Consider the following 12,512-nt stretch of genomic DNA (forward strand, 5'->3'; position numbering starts at 1 on the left):
CAGCTCATAGTGGTGAGGAGGAATGAATAAATGTCCCCTCACAGTATCTGCTTTATATACATTATTTACACAATGGGCTGCACATGATTGGCTAATTCTGGAATTCTACTGTAAGCCAATCAGGTTGTGGATTCACTTCTATCTGGAGCAGGATTGGGTGGTTCCTGCCAACCAATCATACTGCTGCATTGTTCTAGGACCAATCAGACTGCTGCATTCTGAATCCTATTGTTCTAGGACCAATCAGACTGCTGCCTTTTGGATCCTATTGTTCTCAGTACATAACACCCCTCCCCTCTAAGTTCCAGTCCTGCCCGGGAGGTCGCATTCATAGTCCTCAAGGTATGCCGGCGGCCTACGTGTGCGTTGTGGCCTGGGGTGTTCCCTGGTCCGGGCTCCGGGTTCTGGCTCGTGTTCCAAGGATGCTGGCTGTGATGCGGCTGTTTGGTCTGGTGCAACCGGCTCGCTCAGTCGTGGTTCTGGTTCCGGTGTCCTTTCGGCCTCACGGGTCCTCTCTGTATTTACTGATTCTGCCTCTCCTGCTGGCCCCTCCTGCTCTATGGGCCTCACTGCCCCGCTGTTCCCTTGGGACTCCTCTGACCTGTCCTCCTCCTGGTTTTCTCCCGGGAATCGTCGCCGTATCTGGTCGCAGTGGCGGCGCCAGCATTGCCCCCCATCCGTTAGCACCTCGTACGACACGGGGCCAGTGACCCTGGTGATTGTGGCGGGTACCCATGCTGGGCCTGCCCCAAAATTCTTTGCGTACACTGGGTCCTGGGCCTCGAAGGTCCGGGGGTTCCTGCCTTCCCCCACCACTACCTCATCCTGAGCTCTATCGGGGTGAAGGCGGTCGTTGAGCTGGGGGTGCTGATTGCAAGGCGCCGACCCATTAGTAGTTCAGCGGGGCTCCGGCCAGTCGTTGAGCTGGGGGTGCTGTGCTGTGCTAGAAGGAATGTGGCAAGGCGGTACTCCCAGTCCCCTTGCGTCATGCGGCGAAGGGTGTCCTTGGTGGTCCGCACCATGCGTTCTGCTTGGCCATTGGTGGCAGGGTGGAACGGCGCCGAACGGATGTGGCGGATGGCGTTCTGCGCTGTGAAGGTTTGGAATTCTCCTGACGTAAATGCAGTCCCGTTGTCTGAGACGAGAGTGTCAGGGAGCCCGTGGGTTGCAAACAGCCTGCGTAGTACCCGGATGGCTGCGGACGTGGAAGTGGACGGTACCAGTGCGACTTCCAGCCATTTGGTGTAGGAGTCCACCACTATGAAGAATGTTTTCCCCTGAAAGGGGCCAGCGAAATCCACATGCAGGCGTGACCATGGTGCTCGGGCGGACTCCCAGGACTGGACTGGGGCCCTTGGGGGATCTGGGCGGGATTCTTGGCAGGCCTGGCAGTGTTTGACCCAGGCCTCTATCTCTCCATCGATCCCCGGCCACCACACATAACTCCTGGCAAGGGCCTTCATTCTTACTACCCCTGGATGTGTCTCGTGTAGGGCTGTGAGGACCCTTTTGCAGAGGGGCTGGGGAACAACGACTCTGCTTCCCCATAACAGGCACCCCTTGTGGGCCGACAGTTCATGTTTGCGGGTTGTGTAGCCGGCGAATTCTGGCCCGGGGCTGCTGCTGGGCCATCCCCTCCACACCCAGTCCAGGACCCGGGAGATGACCCTATCTTTCTTGGAATGGTGTGCAACTTCTTGTGCCTGAATGGGGCGGTCGGGAAGCAGCTCCAGGCTCATAACCTCTTGTGCAGGTGCTGGGTCAGGGCCTGTTTCCGGTAGTGGTAGCCTGCTGAGGGCGTCCGCATGGCCCATCGCCTTCCCAGGTCGGTGAATCAGTGCATACTGGTAGCTGGCAAGGAAAATTGACCACCTGAGGACGCGAGGAGACAGCACTTGGGGGGTCTGCTTTTCGGGGGCAAACAAGCCAAGCAACGGCTTGTGGTCAGTCACCACGGTGAAGGGCCGCCCGTACAAGAAATCATGGAATTTTTTTACTCCCTTTACGATTGCCAGACCCTCCTTGTCGATTTGCGAGTAGTTCCGCTCGGTTGTGTTGAGTGTCTGGGAAAAGTACGCCACCGGTACCTCTCTTCCATCCGGGAGTTGGTGCCCCAGGACAGCTCCAATGCCATAGGGTGAGGCGTCGCATGCTAGCACCACCGGCAGCCTCTCGTCGAAGTGTGCCAAGACCGAGTTTGAGACAAGCAAGTCCTTGACTGCCTGGAATGCGGCCTCCTGGCGCTGGCCCCACACCCAAGGGGCCCGCTTGTCCAGGAGTCTGTGTAGGGGCTCCGCTACCGCCGCCTTGTGGGGAAGGAAGGAATGGTAAAAGTTCAATAGTCCCAAGAAGGCCTGAAGTTCAGTCTTGCTCTTGGGCGCTGGGGCATCACAAATGGCCCGTACCTTGTCCCCAGTCGGGTGGACCCCTTCTGCGTCCACCATAAATCCCAGAAAGTCCACCTGAGGCACTCCTAGTAGACATTTTTCCCGCTTCACCTTGAGACCCGCCGTCTGGAAACGGTGCAGAACGGTGCGGAGGCGGTCCTCAAACTCCTCTGGTGTGGGGCCGGCAATCAACACATCATCGAAGAAGGGGGTGACACCAGGAATCCCTTTAAGGAGAGAGTCCATTATATTCTGGAATATGCCTGGTGCCACGCTGACACCGAATTGCAGCCGCTTTACCCTGAACGCTCCTCTGTGCGTCACAATCGTCTGTGCCTCTGCTGTGGCCTCATCTACTGGCAGCTGTTGATATGCTTGGGCCAAGTCCAGCTTGCCAAAAATTTTCGACCCAGCCAGGGTGGCAAGGACATGGCTGACCACTGGCACTGGGTATGCGTGGGCCGTGAGGGCCTTGTTTATGGTACATTTGTAGTCTGCGCAGATGCGGACCGAACCATTAGGCTTGACGGGTGTGACGATTGGGGTTTCCCAGGGAGCATTAGGCACCGGCTCCAGCACTCCTTGCTCTACGAGTCGGTCCAATTCCTCGTCTATACGGGGTTTCAAGGCGAACGGGACCCGGCGGGCCTTGAGCCTGACCGGTCGTACTGCGGGGTCAAGCTGTAGCGCAATGGGGGGGCCCGTATACTGTCCCAATTTCCCATCGAAAACCCCTGGAAATTCCTTGCATATGGCGTCCACGTCCACTTGTAAGCTAGTGTGGTTCACCCCGGTGACAGCTAGCCCCAGTGGTCCAAACCATGCCAATCCCAGTAAGCTAATGTAGGGGCCCTTGACCACAAGCAAGTCCAGTTGCCGCGTCCGCCCTCGGTATTGCACCCTGAAGGTCCCCACCCCCATTGTGGGGACCTTACGTTTCTGGAAGTCCCGGAGGGTGAATGGGGCCGGCCTGAGTTTGGGACCCCCAGTGGGACACAGTTTCCTTAAGGTCCTTGCCGAGATTATGGATAGAGTTGAACCCGTGTCAAGCTCCATGCGGCATGGGGCCCCCTCTATCTGTACCTCTACATAAATTTTCTCTACGTTGGGGTGGGGCAACTGGTATACCTGGAAGTCCGTGAGCTCCGTCGAGTTGCCTTGGTGCGTTGGGCCCCGGGACCTGGGGCTCTTGGATTGGTCATCTGATGCCTGGTGTCGGGTGGGCCGAGCCCGACACACCCGGGCGATGTGTCCCGATTTTCTGCACTGCCTGCACTCTGCGTTGCGGAAACGGCAGGTCCTCCTCTCGTGACTCTCCCCGCAGCTTGCGCAGTTCCCTCCTTCTCGTCGAGGCAGCTGTGGTCTGTGCGCTGCTTGAGTGCGCTGCTGTACTCGGTGCACCTCCTCCCTGTCGGATCCTGAGTCGTCGGTGAGGTCTTCATGGTGGACCCTCGGTTGGGATGGCAGGCTCGGCCGTGCCTCTTGGGTCGACCTCTCGGCAGCTTCTGTTGCCAGGGCCTCCTCCAGAGCGACCTGGAACGTTAGGTCCTTCTTAGCGTAGAGGCGCCGTTGCAGCTTCTCATCCTTCAGGCCACCGACGAGGCGGTCACGAAGCATGTTCTCCAGCTCTGAGAAGTTGCAGAACCGGGCGGCTTGGCGGAGAGAGGTCACAAACCCAGTTATGGTTTCCCCAGGGGCTTGCCGCTTTGCGTAGAAGGCATTTCGACGAGCCACCACTGAGGGCTGCGGCGAAAAGTGCCCCTTCAGCTGTTCCATTATTGTTTTGTATGGAACAGTAGCGACGTCTTCAGGCGCAAGGAGAGCCCGGGCGATTTCAAACGTCTCCTCTCCGCAGACGCTGAAGAATATCGCCCTCTTCTTGGCGTCTTCTTCGTCGGTGACCCCTTTGGCTTCTAGGAGGAAGGTGAAACGGGAGGCGTACGCTTCCCAGTCTCCAGATGCTGGGTTGAATGGCGAGAAGCTGCTGTTGGCTGCCATTCTGAGTTCCTTGTGCCCCGGAGCTGAAGCCTGGATACACGGTGCGAGGCAGCGGTGCGGCAGTTGGCGGTGCTGCGGTGCTGTGTGTGGCAGTCAGCTCAGCGGAATCCCACCCTCGTCGCCAGTGAAATATACTCAGAGTCGCAAAGTGATTTCATGCTCTTTATTCAGCTCATAGTGGTGAGGAGGAATGAATAAATGTCCCCTCACAGTATCTGCTTTATATACATTATTTACACAATGGGCTGCACATGATTGGCTAATTCTGGAATTCTACTGTAAGCCAATCAGGTTGTGGATTCACTTCTATCTGGAGCAGGATTGGGTGGTTCCTGCCAACCAATCATACTGCTGCATTGTTCTAGGACCAATCAGACTGCTGCATTCTGAATCCTATTGTTCTAGGACCAATCAGACTGCTGCCTTTTGGATCCTATTGTTCTCAGTACATAACAGGCTTAGTGCTCAGTAATGAGTTTAGTATTATTTTTATTTTATTTTTTTGTTTTATCCTACTAAATTTCTATACCACCCACCATCCGAGGACCACAAGGCAGTTTAAAATGTAAAAACCCAAAATTACATAACATAGCACCAAATGGAAAACAAGACCCCCTCTGTGTGCACACGCACACATTAATTAGCAGCCTAAATTACTTAATGCACTCTGCTCATGCTCAGTGGCCCTTTCATCTCTTCTTGCTTCATAATTCCCAAGGTTTGAGCCTTGGCGCTGAAACCCAAAACCCAGGGATGAGCCCACTTCCAAATTAAGGCCTGGGACTGGAACATTTCTTTCTCTTCTCCCAGTGCAGTTCACTCAGTGGCCGCTCGGGTACATGCTCAAGGTTATCATGCGGATAGGAATTTTAAAACACTTTGTACACTTAAGTGTTAAAACAGTAATTCTTGACAGTCTTATGGCTGGTGTGATGAAATTCCGAAAGCAAGATACCAGAGTTAATGTGAGCAAGAGAAAGGGTCTATAAAACTTGGGGTGCTGAAAATGCCACAGAATAAATTTAACATGATCATACGACTCAGCTATTCTCTGTGTCAGCCTATGGAACAACAACCTTTCTGCTGTGGCACCACCTGGCGCAAGGATTTGCCTCACTGTCTACCAGCGCATGAATCTTTCCACTAGATTATGATTTTTTTATATATAAAAAAATACAAAGTATTTTTAGTTCTTGAAAGCTCATTTGCTGCTTTTAATGCAGGTCCATTATTTATATTGTTGCTTTAATCCTGCTCGTTTTTTGTTTTTGTTTTTAAGAGAAATTTTTTATTGTTCTAAACATTTTCGATCATTGCTTTCTTGAACTTCCTAGGATGCCATCTTGCTCTTTTAATGGAAAAGCATTCTGCAAATAAAGTAACTCTTGCCAATAAAACAGAGTGGATGCTGTTGTGGAAATTACCTTTAACAGCAGTCAGGATTCAGACACGGAGGAGAGGAAAGCTGGTCCCAGACCCGAGTGGCTGTTGTCACCTGCCGAGGTGTGGGACCCAAAACAGCATGGAGCTGGGAGCTTTTAGAGCAGTCTTCCTCAACCTGGTGCCCTCCTCCAAATGTTTTGCAGGTGGGAGATGTAGTCTAAAATATCTGGAAGGTTCCAGGTTGGGGAAGCTTGATTTAGAGCCCAAGATCCTTGGACTCGGGCGTAGTTCTACCTGAGCAAAATATCCCCAAGGAAATTTCTTTTAAAGCGGAGCTTTTTTATTATTTAATAAAGTAGATGATAATCAATTTTGTCGTTTTAATTTAAGTAACATGTGCTTTGACAGAAACGTGCCCAGGTATGTTCTGAAGCAGTCACTTTGGGTTTTTAGTTGTGCCACTCAGTGGAGTACCCAGCCATAACAAGTAATCAATAGTATTAGCTGGCATTAAGGTGTTTGTGGTAACTGACTTTGGTAGTTATTTTCAACTGGCTGCAAGACCAGTTTTCTCCCTCTCTCCTTCAAAACCACTGTGTGATATTACAATATTCACAAGCTGACTTATATTTCGGTCTGGTAACTGAAAAATGCTCAAGTATAGCTGGTTGTGAACTCTTGTATTATTATGTAGTAATTGTTTATTTACCTATTTTGTATTTATGGCTTTGGGAATAATTGGATTAGAGTTACCTAAGCAATATAAAAATGTATTTATGTATGTGACCCCTGCTGCTAGAATGTTATACGCCCAAAGATGGAAAGAAGAAAATGTCTCAACAAAAGAAGAATGGTTAAAGAAATTAATGAACTATGCAGAAATGGCAAAACTCAAAAGAAGAATAAGAAATCAAGAAGATCAAGTTTTTAAGAATGGAACTCATTTATAGTATATTTCCAAAGTTATTGTAAACAAATTAAGATGTTAGCAGGGTTAATGTAAACAACCTGCAGTAAGAAGAACCAACAACAACAACAACAACATATAAGTAACATAGAGGGTAAATAACAAATTGGTGTAGTTTGGATATGCAGTAAATTAAAATATAAACAAGGAACTGCAGAAAGAGGAGGAGGGACGTATAAATGAGAGAATGATTGTGATTTAAATTTATTTTTATTATGTACATTGTAAAAGCTTTTTTCTTTTTTAATGTATTTATGGCTGTATGTTTAAAAAAAGCTTTCTTGTGCTCACCATTCACCATTCACTGCTCGTGTGTCCACCTTCCTGGCTATCAAAGGGCTCTGCCTTCTCCAAGACTAAACGGGCATCATAACAGAAGAAAAAGTCCTGTCGTGCATATGAAATGTATCATAGGAAGGGAATACACAGCAGGCCTTCTATGCTTGATCTTAACAGTCATTCAGGGCTATGGGGAAGGAGATGCTTCCTAATGTTGGCTGATCCCAGACTGTGTATGGCTTAAAAAGTTAAAAACCAATCAACCAACCAACCTTCACCTTAAATGGAATCCAGCAGGCAGTGTTGTACTTGCAGCTCAGTGCAGTGTGACTCTGGTAGCTCGTGTGAATTGCAAGATTATGGGTTTGGGGGTGGTTTTTTCTACTTGCTGTAGGTAAGGTCCCCCATGGAGCTCATCAGCAGTCAAGCCTGGAAAAGCGGGGGAAGGCTTTGCCAAATCCTCATCTCTCTGGGGATGGCCTCAGTAGTCAAATCCATAAACTGGGTCCATGGGATAACCTCAGAACTGCAGCTTAATTTAACGTCGTGGTAGTGGAGTGGCACCGAACAAAGTGAATAGCTAAGAGAAGTTGCTCCAAAACTGCATGCTACTTTACATCAGACAACGGGAGAGAGAACTATTGAAAAGTTTTTTTTAAGAGTGGTGTAGTATATCTCGTGAATAACATATATAGGCTGCATACCTTGGCTGAAAAACAGGAAGATGCTGATAAAGGGGCCTTTGATGTGATTAAGGCTACCTCCACTAAATGATTCACCAGAAAGCCACATCAAAGGAAGAGGATGGACTGCATCTTAGAACTTACTCTAATCTCTCAAGTGTAGGGAGCTATGAGCCATCTTTCAGATGAATCACCTCAGTGTACTGCTGATAAGGCAAAGAAATAAATAATAGGTTGGACATCTAATAAGGTACTGATTAACTCTTTATGCACATCTCTGTAAAAAAGATCAAAATAGCCGGTGTGCTGTATTGTGGTTAGAGTGTCAGATTAGCACGTGGTAGAAACCAGGGTTCAAATCTCTCACGGGGAGGGGGCGCTTTTATCCAGCTGCTTTCATGTGAATCAATTACAGAAAGCAAGCTAGTGGTGGCTAAATTCAGCTGCTGCCAATAGGCAAATGTCCTAGGCCAGGCCTGTGCGAAGATGAAGGCAAAACCAGCTGGGAATCATGAAGTGTTGGAGGTCACAAAGCATAGAGAAAAACTCTGATGCATCTATACAATTGGTTGTATAAGTTTAAAACACCTTCCTGAGCTCTATCTGTTAAATTTGGATTGTGTATGAGTAGACACACACACACACACTTTCCTGTGCAAGGAATATCTCTTGCAGACATTCTTAGCATGGTCTGAGTGGTTTTCTGGTGCTCTTTCAGGTGATTCTAGAGACCATGGTGAAGACAATAGTGAGGATTGCTGGAGAGCCAAATGTTTACTTGATGTTACCCTTGCATGCTGAAGAGGCTATTGTGATAGGAATTTTGTTTTTGTTTTTTTAAAAAATAATTTTTATTAACCGACCAATCAAATCAAATCAAATCACATCACATAAATTCCGAATTACAAAGCCGAATTAAAATTTTTTTGTTGGGGGGGCCCATATTTCAAGTTCCGAAGGGGATTCCAATCGTCTTCTTGCTGCTGCGTTAATATCCACAAATCTGTCCAAATAATGTTCATAATTCTATCCAGTCCTATCTTGCTGTTCCCACATCTCATCTTGTTCGTATATTTTTCTTTTTTCTTTATGATCTCTTCTGATAATCTCCTTAAGCAGGTAAAACACCAGTTATAATCCTGTGTGAATTTTTCCGTTCGTCCAATCATCATGTCAAGATGGTTTTCGTATATCATCACTTTCATAAATAAAAGCACTCTTTCCATCATTAGTCTCGCAAATCTGTCGCTTTCTTTAGTCCCTCTGAGGAGGCTCACCCACAATATGAAAACAGATCTTTTCCTCCTCCCAGACATAAATCTTTCGACAGAACTTGCCAAAATGGCAACACTATTTTTTGCTGCGTCATTCCAAAGCTCTTATGCTTTCCACGATCTCCTTAAAACATGCTTTGGTTAGAAAATTATCTCCACACAGTCTTAAATCCTCAGCTTAAGTCATTTAAACGGCATTTCTGACTTGTGACTTGTGGGGGGGGAGGGGGGGATTCTTGGTTAATCACATAGAGAAAAGAAAGGAAAGTCCCCCCCCCATCCAGTCCCGTTGCCGAACATATCGAGCCTTGGTGTGTCTTCTCATGATTTATTCCTGTTCCTCCGACCCATCTTGTTTATCAGAGATCTCTTCAGTTAGCAGTCTTTACTCCCCATTCTTCCTTGAAATATGTGCATTAGCTTCCTTCTAATTATTTCTTTTGAAGTTGCTGCAGCTAGAGGCGCGAATCAGAGACAGCGTCCAGGAGCGCCGAAATCCGCACAAGGGCTTTCTGCCTAGTGCCCCCACCCCCTCAAATTCGGGGGTGGTATAGGACACAGCAGGCAAGGGCAGTCCCCCCCACACACACACTTGGGGGGGCCGGGAGGCTATTTACTCCCATCACAGCCTCTTAATTACCTCGTGTGGGTCGGAGAGATGTTATTGTCAGCCATCTTCCGATGCGCCCCTAGTGGCCCCCTCAGGAATTTTGAGGTCTTAGATATATGGCAATGTTCATAACCGCACGTACATAGATCAGCACAGGAAGACCAACCTGAAGCCATTTTGATTCCTAAACTGAGCAAATGTTTTCTCTTCATGGTCAAAGTGGAAAAGCCTCCCCATTGTCTTTTCCTTCACAAATCCTGTCTTAAGGGTATGTCTGTGTTTGAATAGGGTGTGAGCCTGTGACCTGGCCCAGGAACTAAGTATTTATCACTACAAAAGAATGGCCAGGCTCCCCAGGCAATCCAATCAGGTAACCTGCCGGACAGGAGATAAACAACAACAGGAGAAAACAATATTCAAATTTCTGTTTTAGACCGCCTTTTCTGTGATGTAGGTGTGATGTATCTGAGGGGTGGTCTTAGGTTACACCCCTTCTGTGATGTATGTATGATGTTTCTGGGGGTGGTCCTGATCTACAGGATGGGAATTTCAAAAGTCTTTATAAGGCCTTACATGCCAGTTTTCTGGGTCCCTCCTCCTCTCCTGCGGGTGAGGGGGGCACCCTGTTGCAACAGATCAATAAAGATCAAGCTTACTAGCTGCTTTGCTTCTCAACATTCTCTGGTTGGCCTCTGTTATTCTCTCCTACCAATAGGGAACCTATGTAAGGACTCTATATGGGCTCTTGGATACCCCATAAGGGAAAAGGGCAATTTTTGTTTACAACACTATCCACTTGACAGTTTTGCATTTGGAAGTTCAGCTGAATACCAGCTTGACTTTTCAGCAGCACAAATTGCCATAATGGACAGTTCTCTCCCACAGCAGAAAGGGGGGGGAGGCAGCTGTCTAATTTTTTTTAAGCCTTCAATCACCTTCCCATGTGAGAGCCACAAGGAGAAAATGTGATGGTCCACAACGGGCAAACCAACCAGAAGGAAACAAAGTTTCAGAATTGCTGCTCTTACGCGTTCATTTTTTCACAATACTTTCCCTCGCAAAATGAAGGTGAGAATCAGCTTGAATAGCTACAGGTGGGAATATACTTGTATGTGTTTGGATCCCTCCTGTCATTCAGAGCTGTTTGGCTAAACGTGGCCTTTTTTTTTTTAATGTCAAAGGAGAGGGAAATGTTGTGGATTTGCATTAATTGTTTCTATACCTATAAAAGCTATATAGTATGTCTTAATTTTCAAGCCAATTTACTAAATGGGGATGGGGATGGGGGGAGCAGAGGAAGAAGCAGCCTTCTTTTCTGAATTATTTCTGTTGTCAAGACAACAAAAATGTAGCACACGGAAAGAGCATTATTAATCTAGTGGCGTTATGTCGGTTCAAGTACATCAGCAGCATTCAGTCTTTCTTCGCCGTCTAGGAATAACAATGACTTCTCATAGGTAACTGTTTGCCACAGTAAAACTACTTTGTTACAGATATTTAATATCCTTTTTAGCAACAACAACAACAAAATAGTAATGGGGGGGGGGTGAGTGCCAAGAACAAACCATTTATGAAGGCCTTGTTTAAATGTTTCGTTACTTCTTTGGCATATTTACCAAGCAGTACTAGAGTTGGGATATAGAAAAGCTTGCTACGGTTGATGAAGGCTGTGGCTGAGGAAAGAGCACAGAACACCCTCAAAACAGAACTGGCAATGCAGAGTAATTACCCACCCCTCAATGCTCCCCTTATACTCGCATTCTCAACCATTTAAAAGTAATTTTCAACCCACCTACCCCCAGCTGAATCCGGAGAGATCTCAGCTGCTTGGGTTAACCTTGAGAACGGAGCTGCGAGTTTAAACAAACAAACAAACAAACAAACAAACAAACAAACAAACAAACAGTTTTCCTCCACTAGATGGTTCCACATACAGTGGTACCTCAGGTTACATACACTTCAGGTTACATACGCTTCAGGTTACAGACTCCGCTAAGCCAGAAATAGTGCTTCAGGTTAAGAACTTTGCTTCAGGATGAGAACAGAAATTGTGCTCCCGCAGCGCGGCAGCAGCAGGAGGCCCCATTAGCTAAAGTGGTGCTTCAGGTTAAGAACAGTTTCAGGTTAAGTACAGACTTCCAGAACGAATTAAGTACTTAACCTGAGGTACCACTGTACTACATCCTGGTCTGTCTGACTAGCTTCACCCATTTCGATATATTGTGTGGTGTTTGTAAAGAGTTCATAGTCGCTGAGTTGTATCTGGCAAAGTCATACTGGGAGCAGACCCATCAAAGTCAATGGACATCGGGACAAATTGCACCTGCTGGTTTTGGTGGGTCTCCTCTAAATATGGCGGTGTTGGCTAGACAACCCGCCAGGCTGTTCTCCACAGAGCAACCCCCACCCATTACTGTCAAACAATCTGTTCCACTGTCAATCAGCCTTCAAGAAACTCTTCTCAATGTCCAGTCTTTCCCCTCTGTCCCTTGTTGTTTGACCTCAGTGGTTTGCACCCTCTCCTCTCGAGCAACAGAAAATAAAATTGGTCTGTCATCTATGCAACTGCCCTTCAAATGTTTGAGGATAGTTCACCTCTTAGTCAAAGGTCATTTGGAAAGCAGAAGCCTTGACCTGGCCATGAAAACAAACTCCTCTTCTGATGACATTCTAAAGCTTGGGGCCATGATGAAAAGGCCCTGCTTCTCACAGAGGCAAATCTGGCCTCCATGTGAGATAACATTTAAATGCAGGGTCTCTCTTGCAGATCTTACTGCAATGAGGCCACCTCTGGAATATTATTTGGATACTGTCATTATATGGGCTGGACCCGAGGTAGCCATGGACTTAGGGTAGAGTTATCAGTTTCTTCTCTTCTGCTCTTGTCTAAGAGGGATGGTAAAGTTCTTGTTAAGGTTCCTGGCTGTTGTG

The 12,512-nt window shown here is 47.6% G+C and overlaps 1 long non-coding RNA gene across 1 annotated transcript in view; it reads right to left on the reverse strand.

Annotated features, from left to right (window-relative positions):
• The window catches only part of LOC308476965, a 30,509-nt gene extending 18,818 nt beyond the window's left edge, over positions 1 to 11,691 (reverse strand). Inside the window, exon 1 of the long non-coding RNA XR_013986287.1 lies at positions 11,512 to 11,691. This is a non-coding gene — a long non-coding RNA (uncharacterized lncRNA). The remainder of the gene's footprint in view (positions 1 to 11,511) is intronic.
• Positions 11,692 to 12,512: the final 821 nt, after the last annotated feature.

This window comes from Podarcis pityusensis, assembly GCF_964106645.2.
Source record: "Podarcis pityusensis genome assembly, chromosome: 5".
Lineage (NCBI taxonomy): Eukaryota > Metazoa > Chordata > Lepidosauria > Squamata > Lacertidae > Podarcis > Podarcis pityusensis.